The 9,132-nt window shown below is 40.9% G+C and overlaps 1 protein-coding gene across 1 annotated transcript in view; it reads left to right on the top strand.

The window, feature by feature from the left end:
• Positions 1 to 834, top strand: part of LOC138049776 (uncharacterized) — a 14,605-nt gene extending 13,771 nt beyond the window's left edge. The window contains exon 15 of the mRNA XM_068896190.1: positions 1 to 834. This exon is cut by the window's left edge and continues 855 nt beyond it. The gene's annotated coding sequence lies outside the window, so the exon portion shown is untranslated.
• Positions 835 to 9,132: the final 8,298 nt, after the last annotated feature.

The raw sequence follows: 9,132 nt of genomic DNA, 5'->3' as shown, positions 1-9,132 counted from the left end.
GATGCAACATGTCGCAACATATCCCAACAGGGTGGCCAAACGTATGCAACATGTTGTGCCCAACAATGTTGCAAGCGTTTGGCCAGGCCTTAAGTAAGTTTTAATTTGTCACTTTTTAAGGCCTGGCCAAACGCTCGCAACATTTCAACGCAACATCTTGCAACATTGTTGGCACAATTCATCTCTAAAATATGTGGGTAATATCTTGAAATGTGAGGCAAGGTCAGTCTTTCATAAAACTTATGCCATTCCAAACCCTAGGCTGTTTTGAACAGCATAGCTCATAGCTCCCTTAAAGTCTAAATATGTCTTATAAACTACACGGAGATAAAGGGTACAAGAGCATGTACTTGCCTTAGGAAATCTAGAAAGCATTCCAGCATTTTCTTCTAGCTCATGAAGAAACGATATCTCACAAGAAAGTCCCAGGAGAGGTAAATGTTTGCATCCTGACACAAAAAACAGGATGTCCGACAGGCTTACCGTAGCAGACTATTCTTCACCGTCTTGAATCAAGTCCTGCCAGTGAGCGAGAACGAGGCTCTCAACCTCACTTCGATTAGATCCTTCACATGCACGTGCGTGCGTTCACACTCGAAGTTTCAGGCTTGAAACAGAAGGCTTAATCCCTCATCACGTGTGGATATTGCAAAATTGAGTCCAAGACCCCCAATGTACGAAGACCCTCTTTGAAACTGTCATAAGCTGGCTGTGCTCTTCCCAAAACGTACCGGTTGGTAGTTTTCTGGATAAGGTTCACAATATCAGTAGTAGCTTCAGCCACCTGAAATGTGCCAGCCATGTCGAACAATAAATGAAGCTTGGCATCACTGATGACCTGTTCTGCCTCTTTAATATTTGATGTATTCAGCAATTTTTCAAGAGACACTCATAGATCATAGTCACAAACAACTTTGACCGAAGCATTAACTTTTTGGGTGCCTTTCACTATACTGTCATAACAAATCTCTGAGAGGCATTTCAATGTAAGGGCCACCAAGGTCTACTGTCCCTTCTGAAATTCCCAAGTCATCTGTAAACTTTACAGACAGTTTGATTTTGGGGTCAAAAGACTTCCGATTGAGTGCTCTCCTAGCACCCTCCCATATATGATTTCTACTGACATTAAATTTAGAGGTCGCAGAACGTGTTATGACTGATGAGAGATTATGGAGAATTTCCCTCAGCGTGATGTTTGCCTCGATGGTTTTTGCTTCATCACTAGGCAGAGCATGCTTTTCACCTTCAGGGATAAATTCGTCATCAGAAATGAATTCATCACAAATAAGAGCTGCATACACTTCATCCAATGACCTTAAAAGATAAGAACAAGTTTGAAAACTTAGTTAATTGGGTTCATTGCAATGATAAAAGTATTTTATCTACTTATTATTTTTTTAAAGGGCAGCTCCGATCAAATGTGGGAACCTCAAGCTTGATGCGAAATAAAAATATAGAAATATTGAGTGTTAACATGCATTATACTTTAGCAGCCTGTTGTATCAACCTTTTGGAATTTCAGACAAAAACAAAGCAAAAATGTAATGAATTGTATGTTTAAACAGATAAACACATTAAGGGGGGGGGGAACGGGACTCGGTCAGACATAGTGTCCAAGGGAAAATGAGATAGCAATTTTGAGAAGGACTCAGAGAGCAATGGTGAGAGCAATGTGTGGTGCAAAACTGATGGAGAAAAAGAGGACAGAGGACCTGATGGAGATGTTGGGATTGAAGGAAACAGTGGTCCAGATGGCAAAGGCAAATGGAGTGAGATGGTACGGGCATGTGTTGAGGAGGGATGATGAGCATGTTCTGAGAATAGCATTGGAGTTCGAAGTGAAGGGCAAGAGGAAGGGAGGACGACCAAAGAAGACGAGGAAGACGCAAGTGGAGAAGGAGAGCATGAGCGTTGGTTTGGAGAAAAAGGACGCCATGAATCGAGCGAGATGGAGAGTGGGAGTTAAAAAGGTTGCTGACAAAGTGGGGTAAATCAGGCCACCCCCGTTTACGGGGATAAACCCGGATCAAAATTGGATTGATTGATTGATTCACTTACAACAGCTCTCTTGTTTCATGTAGTATTCAGGCTGACTTTGCCAATCAGACCCAATTCTGCTAATTGGGCCCTTCGCCCGCCTTGTGGAATGGCAAAAATGTCACCCTCCTCATATGGCATGCGCACTACATCTTTGGTAACAATTTTTGCTTTTCCTTGTACCGACCTTGCTGAGGAACCTCGCCGTCGGTTAGGCCCTTGGAAATACGATCGAGAATTATCCCCATTCATTTCACGACTTTACCTCGAGCCGCGAAGAACAGACGATGGCAACTGAACACTGACTGGTGATTGTTCAACAGAAAGTAACTTCTGTTCATCCTGAAAACAAAAAATTGCAAAATCGCATGGTTTCAAACACCACATTGTCCAAAGGCTAGGAAAACGTATCCACACTTAACAAGTATAAACCATATTCCCCAAAAAGCCCAGTCGGACAAAGCATTGAGGTCCTTAAATTTGCACGCATTCCCGCAATGGACTGTAAGTATTTGGCAGCCTTCAATCACTGACAAGACAATTCAACATGTGTTTCAGAAAACAAGTCACCATCAACTCTTTGCCTTGACATGTACCTGTTGCTGAGAATTTCTCAGTGCGCTGCAAACTGCAGCAGAGATTCTTGCCACCATGTCATCGTTGGAAGCCATGTTACATGGAGAGAAATCGAAGCATGCAATGCACTGTAGGAAATGGGCGGGAAAGTGGGCCACGTGGTTACGTCCATAACAAATTAGGTAAATAACCAGTTTTGTGCTAAATAACCAATTTGCAGTTTTGGTTATTTAGCAAATAACCACTTTTAAATTTTGGTTATTTAGAAATAACCAATTTTAAGTTTTGGTTATTTAGCAAATAACCACATTTTTTGGTTATTTGTTAAATAACCATGCAATGTCTCGTTTTGGTTATTTATAATCCGTACGACCATCTATGTGCTCATACCATCTTACTCTTAGGTGCATCGTAGTCGCATAGTTGCTCTGCTAAGATACTCCGGGGTTTGGAGTATAGCCGACTGACCCATCTTCACACACCACTTCGTACATGCTTTCACTTGGTAATATAGGTAGGCCATCCTATCTGAATCAGCAAGTGTCGTTTTGTTGTGTATTTGGTCACGAAATCTTTCAATAAACTTTGGCCAATCGATTGGTTTGCCTGTGAACTTGAAGAGCTCAAGCGTTGGTAATCGCTGCTGTTCTTGTGCTCGCAAAAGAGCTACGCTTGAGTCTGTTTGCAAGCTATCAGAGGTCAAGCAGAAGACGGTTTCTTGATCCTCTGTGAGATTGCCAATAACTGAATCTACTAGTTCTTTAGCTTGAGCTGAATGATTAGTGGTCACTTTAAAACCACTTGGGGAGGGAGTTGACGCCTTTCCAGTACCCGGAGCCCAAGTTCATGTGCCATGAACGATGGTTGAGAGTTATGAATGGAGGACGCGCATATTGGTTCACAAGAGGCCCAAGGTAAGTTGCCATTAGTTACAAATAGTACTGTAAGTTGATGTCAAAGGGATACTTGTAGCCCTTCCCAGGGGAGTAGTACCATGACAAATTTCTCTATCAAAATAAGGAGTAGATGCACTACCATTACAAGATGACCCATGTTTATCGTAGGTCATAGTCGCATGTCCAGATGAGGGGAACTGATCAAACACTTTGGTGTTTTCAGCTAAGCTGACAGGGGTTGGTGTAGCTTGGAATGAACATTTATCTCCAGGTTGGCTGAAATCTCGATTAGGTAGTTTCGCAGAAGTACTGAACGGTAGCACATTTAATTCCCTTGCTATGGCAACTGGTAACTGACTTATCCCCAAGTTGGGAACATCATTATTAGGGGCATGAAATTGTAAATTCTTTAATGGCAAAGACTTGGGACTTGTACTCAGGGGAGTATCTTTATATGAAATGGCAGTTTGTCTGTCATAATTTACGGATGACTCTTGAGTAAACAACTGGCTTACTTCCTTGGAAAACATATCCCGTTGTCATTCCAGGTTCAACTTCAATACATGGGCTTGAATGTTCATCTTTACTGTCCAAATCATTTACTGTATGGGGACTGGGAAGTAAATAATGTTTCAAAGATGGCGAAGTTTGACTGACCTTAACCCTTCGCTCAGTGACCTCTTTACCTTCGATAAGGTCTTGTCCCAGTATTTCATTCTCAAGTTGTGCTACCTCCGCTTGGTCTTGGGCAGAAATTATGGCCATATCGTTCTCTCGTTTTTTCCGTAACAGATCGAGCTCCCTTTTTCGATATTCCAGTTTCAACTCCAATTCCCTTTGGGCCATTTCTTCTCTAAATATAATTCCTTCTCACGTGCCTCATTTTCCCTTTTTATTCGCTCCTTTAACTGCTTTGCATAAAGGCTCGCGATGGCGACCTTGATTTGGGCGTCCTTTCTCCTCCTTGACTAACTTGATGACGAATTTGATCCTGTTTGGCTTTATACCGAATCTTCAGGTTGTATTAGACTGCTGTGAAGCGGCGATATTACTTGTTCATCCACAGCATGGAACCCTTCTTGCTTATCCATCCTTTAGCTGGCCGCAGTTTGCATCCGGCTCGAATAGACAAATTTGGTTAGACCAATATCAAACTTCTGTTAACAAAACGCAACAACAACATTCTATTTTTCTTTTCGACCGCATGGTCCACATACGCTCGTGCGTAATCATGGGTATTTTCATACCTGCAAACAGAATGGACAGCGGCGTGTCCAGATGGTTTCCAGCAGACTGATTGTATTTTGTGAATGCAGTAACAACAATACATCCCAAACTGTTTTAACTTTGTTCAAACGTGCAGTCAGTCAGTATGGAAGACCACTGAAAGTACGAAATAACAAAGGAGGAGAAAATGTACGTGTTTGGGAAGAAATGACTAATCATTCACCAGCAGGGGGGTTGGCGATCATCACTGGAAGTTCAGTTCATAACCAGAGAGTAGGGCGGTTTAATCGTGACTTAAATATTCATTGTGCTGTTTTAATTAAGTCAGAGCTCTATGAGTTAGAGCATGAAGGCCTCCTGGATTCTTCCAATGTCACAGATTTACTTTGCTTACATTATGTGTTCCAAGAATAAATCAACTTCTACAAGAGTTTGTCCATGCCCACAACCATCATTCTCTTTCTACAGAGAATAACCTGACACCCCGGCAGCTATTTAACTGTAATCAGCACCTGCTTCCTTTGCAACATTTTGGATGTTGCATGATGTTGTACTCGTTTGGCCACGTTTACGGAACATTGTTGCACTAGGGCATGCGCGCTAGGTCCACTTGTTGCCCGCCAGGGGCCTGGGGCACATAAACATTGATATGTTGCGCGAAAGTGTTGAGAATGTTGCGCGCGTTTGGCCGGCCCGTTCAGCGCATGTCGCAGTATCATGCAAAAATGTTTCAAGATGTTGCGTTGCAATGTTGCGAGCGTTTGGCCAGGCATTTACACCACAACAGCAAAAAATTCTGGGACCGTGAACCTCCCCACGAGACTAACAGTTGTTCAAGTACCCCCTATTTGCAACCCTCTAAATGATGAACTCTACCAGAATTTTTGTCAAGAGATAGATGCTGTTGTGAGTACTTCGAGAATAGACCTGTACAAACAGGTTATTGAGTTTGTAGGAAATTCTATATCAGAATTATAACAATTATCACAACTGGAAAGGCCTCAGTGAAACTAGTTGACATGACAGTTTTAGAATGAGATTCAGTACCTGTAACCTGAAATATTGTGCTCCATACATGTTGCTCTTAACATTTTTGATGGCATATACTTACCAAAAGTGACATCTATTGTGGTCTTATACATTTGTACAAATTGAGAAATGTTCAGTTGATATCCTTTTCAGCATTACAAATTATAATTCTTAATATGCATTACTCCTTTATCCTTGTTGTTCAATTCTTATTGTTCAATTTCATTTAAGTGTTATTGAAATTAAAAATGTTATTTCGAGTCAGATTCTCAAAGTGGTGGTTATCGTCGTTAATTAAAGGAATTGATGCAACTGTTTTTGCAAAAGTGGGGAGGGAAGTTAGGATAATTGGCACCAAGTGCAGATCAGGTGGAAGTAAGAAGAGAGAGCAAGGGGAGGGAAGAAGGGTTCCCTGTCTTTCTTTGTTCTGTCTGATCTGGTGAAAACACACGTGCACATTGTTTATTTGGTGATGTCTTGTGTCCCAGGGACTGACTCCCTTTGACCGGAGAGGATGAGGTAAGATACATGGGCCTCTTCCAATCATAGTTTTTTAAAATCTGATTTTAGGTATGCAGATATGTTGATTGGGCAGTTATCATAACGTAATGAAATTTAAAATATGCGGCATTGGAAACGAGAACTTAAATAGCTTTGCAAAACTGAAAAATAGATTTTTAAAAACTATGATGGGAGGCATGGGGATCCGTTCTCTTACTTCATCCTCTCTTGCTTTGACTGAACTCTTCATTTTGGTCACAGGGACCAAGATTTGGTTTTAAGGTTGAGCCCACTTCCGGCTGAATGAGGAGTGGAGAGGGAACCTACCATGCCACAAGACAAGAGAGATTGACATAAACCTCAAGCTTTCAAATGTTTTATTTGCCTTTCAACTAACAAAACACCAAAACTGTTAACTAGATTGGCTTGCAAGTAAAAATTTGAAAGCAACACACTGCAACTTGCTCTAACATGGTAGAGGTAAAAAGCCATTTCTTGTAAGACAAAGTGGCTGTAACCAGCAACTCTATTCAACTGATATACAGTGTTTAATGGGAGTTACGTTCATACTATATGTTGTGAAGACCCATTTCATCTCTAACATATGTGGGTAATGTCTTGAAATGTGAGGCAAGTTCACTCTTTCATAAAACTTCCTCGGCTATTTTGAACAGCATAGCTCATAGCTCCCTTAAAGTCTACGTATGTCTTATAAACTCCAGGGAGATAAAGGGTACAAGAGCATGTACTTGCCTTAGGAAATCTAGAAAGCATTCCAGCATTTTCTTCTAGCTCATGAAGAAACGATATCTCACAAGAAAGTCCCAGGGGAGGTAAATGTTTGCATCCTGACACAAAAAACTGGATGTCCGACAGGCTTACCGTAGCAGACTGTTCTTCACCGTCTTGAATCAAGTCCTGTCAGTGAGCGAGAACGAGGCTCTCAACCTCCCTTCTATTAGATCCTTCACATGCACGTGCGACCGAGAAGATGGAATCAAAGTCATTCACACTCAAAGTTTCAGGCTTGAAACAGAAAGCTTCCCTCATCACGTGTGGATATTGCAAAATTGAGTCCAAGACTGCTCATGTATGAAGACCCTCTTTGAAACTGTCATAAGCTGGCTGTGCTCTTCGCAAAACGTACCAGTTGACAGTTTTCTGGATAAGGTTCACAACATCAGTGGTAGCTTTAACCACCTGAAATGTGCCAGCCATGTCAAACAATAAATCAAGCTTGGCATCACTGATGACCTGTTCTGCCATTTTAACATTTGATGTATTCGGCAATTTTGCAAGAGACAATCATAGATCATAGTCACAAACATCTTTGACCGAAGCATTAACATTTCGGGTGCATTTCAATGTAGGACCCCCATGAACTAGTGACAGCAAATATTTGTCCAGCTAAATAATATTCTTCCTTCTCCAATCATCTTGCATTAAGAGATATGAATTTTGAGAAAGCTCCCCCAAAAAAGTTCGCAAGAGCGCGCGCTCTTAAACTAATTATTAGCCAATCAGGAGTTGAGGTGGTGCGTGCCGTTAATGACGTGAATTAAGAGCCGCGTGCAATTCCATGGAAACAAAATAACGGACAAGTGAATTTTTTTCCACCTTTTGTAAATATGGCGAGTGTTTCGTCCTACCCAAACGCAGAATCTCTTCCTGACAGTTGTTCAAGTACCCCCTATTTGCAACCCTCTAAATGATGAACTCTACCAGAATTTTTGTCAAGAGATAGATGCTGTTGTGAGTACTTCGAGAATAGACCTGTACAAACAGGTTATTGAGTTTGTAGGAAATTCTATATCAGAATTATAACAATTATCACAACTGGAAAGGCCTCAGTGAAACTAGTTGACATGACAGTTTTAGAATGAGATTCAGTACCTGTAACCTGAAATATTGTGCTCCATACATGTTGCTCTTAACATTTTTGATGGCATATACTTACCAAAAGTGACATCTATTGTGGTCTTATACATTTGTACAAATTGAGAAATGTTCAGTTGATATCCTTTTCAGCATTACAAATTATAATTCTTAATATGCATTACTCCTTTATCCTTGTTGTTCAATTCTTATTGTTCAATTTCATTTAAGTGTTATTGAAATTAAAAATGTTATTTCGAGTCAGATTCTCAAAGTGGTGGTTATCGTCGTTAATTAAAGGAATTGATGCAACTGTTTTTGCAAAAGTGGGGAGGGAAGTTAGGATAATTGGCACCAAGTGCAGATCAGGTGGAAGTAAGAAGAGAGAGCAAGGGGAGGGAAGAAGGGTTCCCTGTCTTTCTTTGTTCTGTCTGATCTGGTGAAAACACACGTGCACATTGTTTATTTGGTGATGTCTTGTGTCCCAGGGACTGACTCCCTTTGACCGGAGAGGATGAGGTAAGATACATGGGCCTCTTCCAATCATAGTTTTTTAAAATCTGATTTTAGGTATGCAGATATGTTGATTGGGCAGTTATCATAACGTAATGAAATTTAAAATATGCGGCATTGGAAACGAGAACTTAAATAGCTTTGCAAAACTGAAAAATAGATTTTTAAAAACTATGATGGGAGGCATGGGGATCCGTTCTCTTACTTCATCCTCTCTTGCTTTGACTGAACTCTTCATTTTGGTCACAGGGACCAAGATTTGGTTTTAAGGTTGAGCCCACTTCCGGCTGAATGAGGAGTGGAGAGGGAACCTACCATGCCACAAGACAAGAGAGATTGACATAAACCTCAAGCTTTCAAATGTTTTATTTGCCTTTCAACTAACAAAACACCAAAACTGTTAACTAGATTGGCTTGCAAGTAAAAATTTGAAAGCAACACACTGCAACTTGCTCTAACATGGTAGAGGTAAAAAGCC

This window comes from Montipora capricornis, chromosome 5 (genome assembly GCF_036669925.1).
Source record: "Montipora capricornis isolate CH-2021 chromosome 5, ASM3666992v2, whole genome shotgun sequence".
NCBI classification, from domain to species: Eukaryota; Metazoa; Cnidaria; class Anthozoa; order Scleractinia; family Acroporidae; genus Montipora; species Montipora capricornis.
Note: the sequence above shows the minus strand (reverse complement) of the source record. Positions and strands in the feature narration are given on the sequence as shown.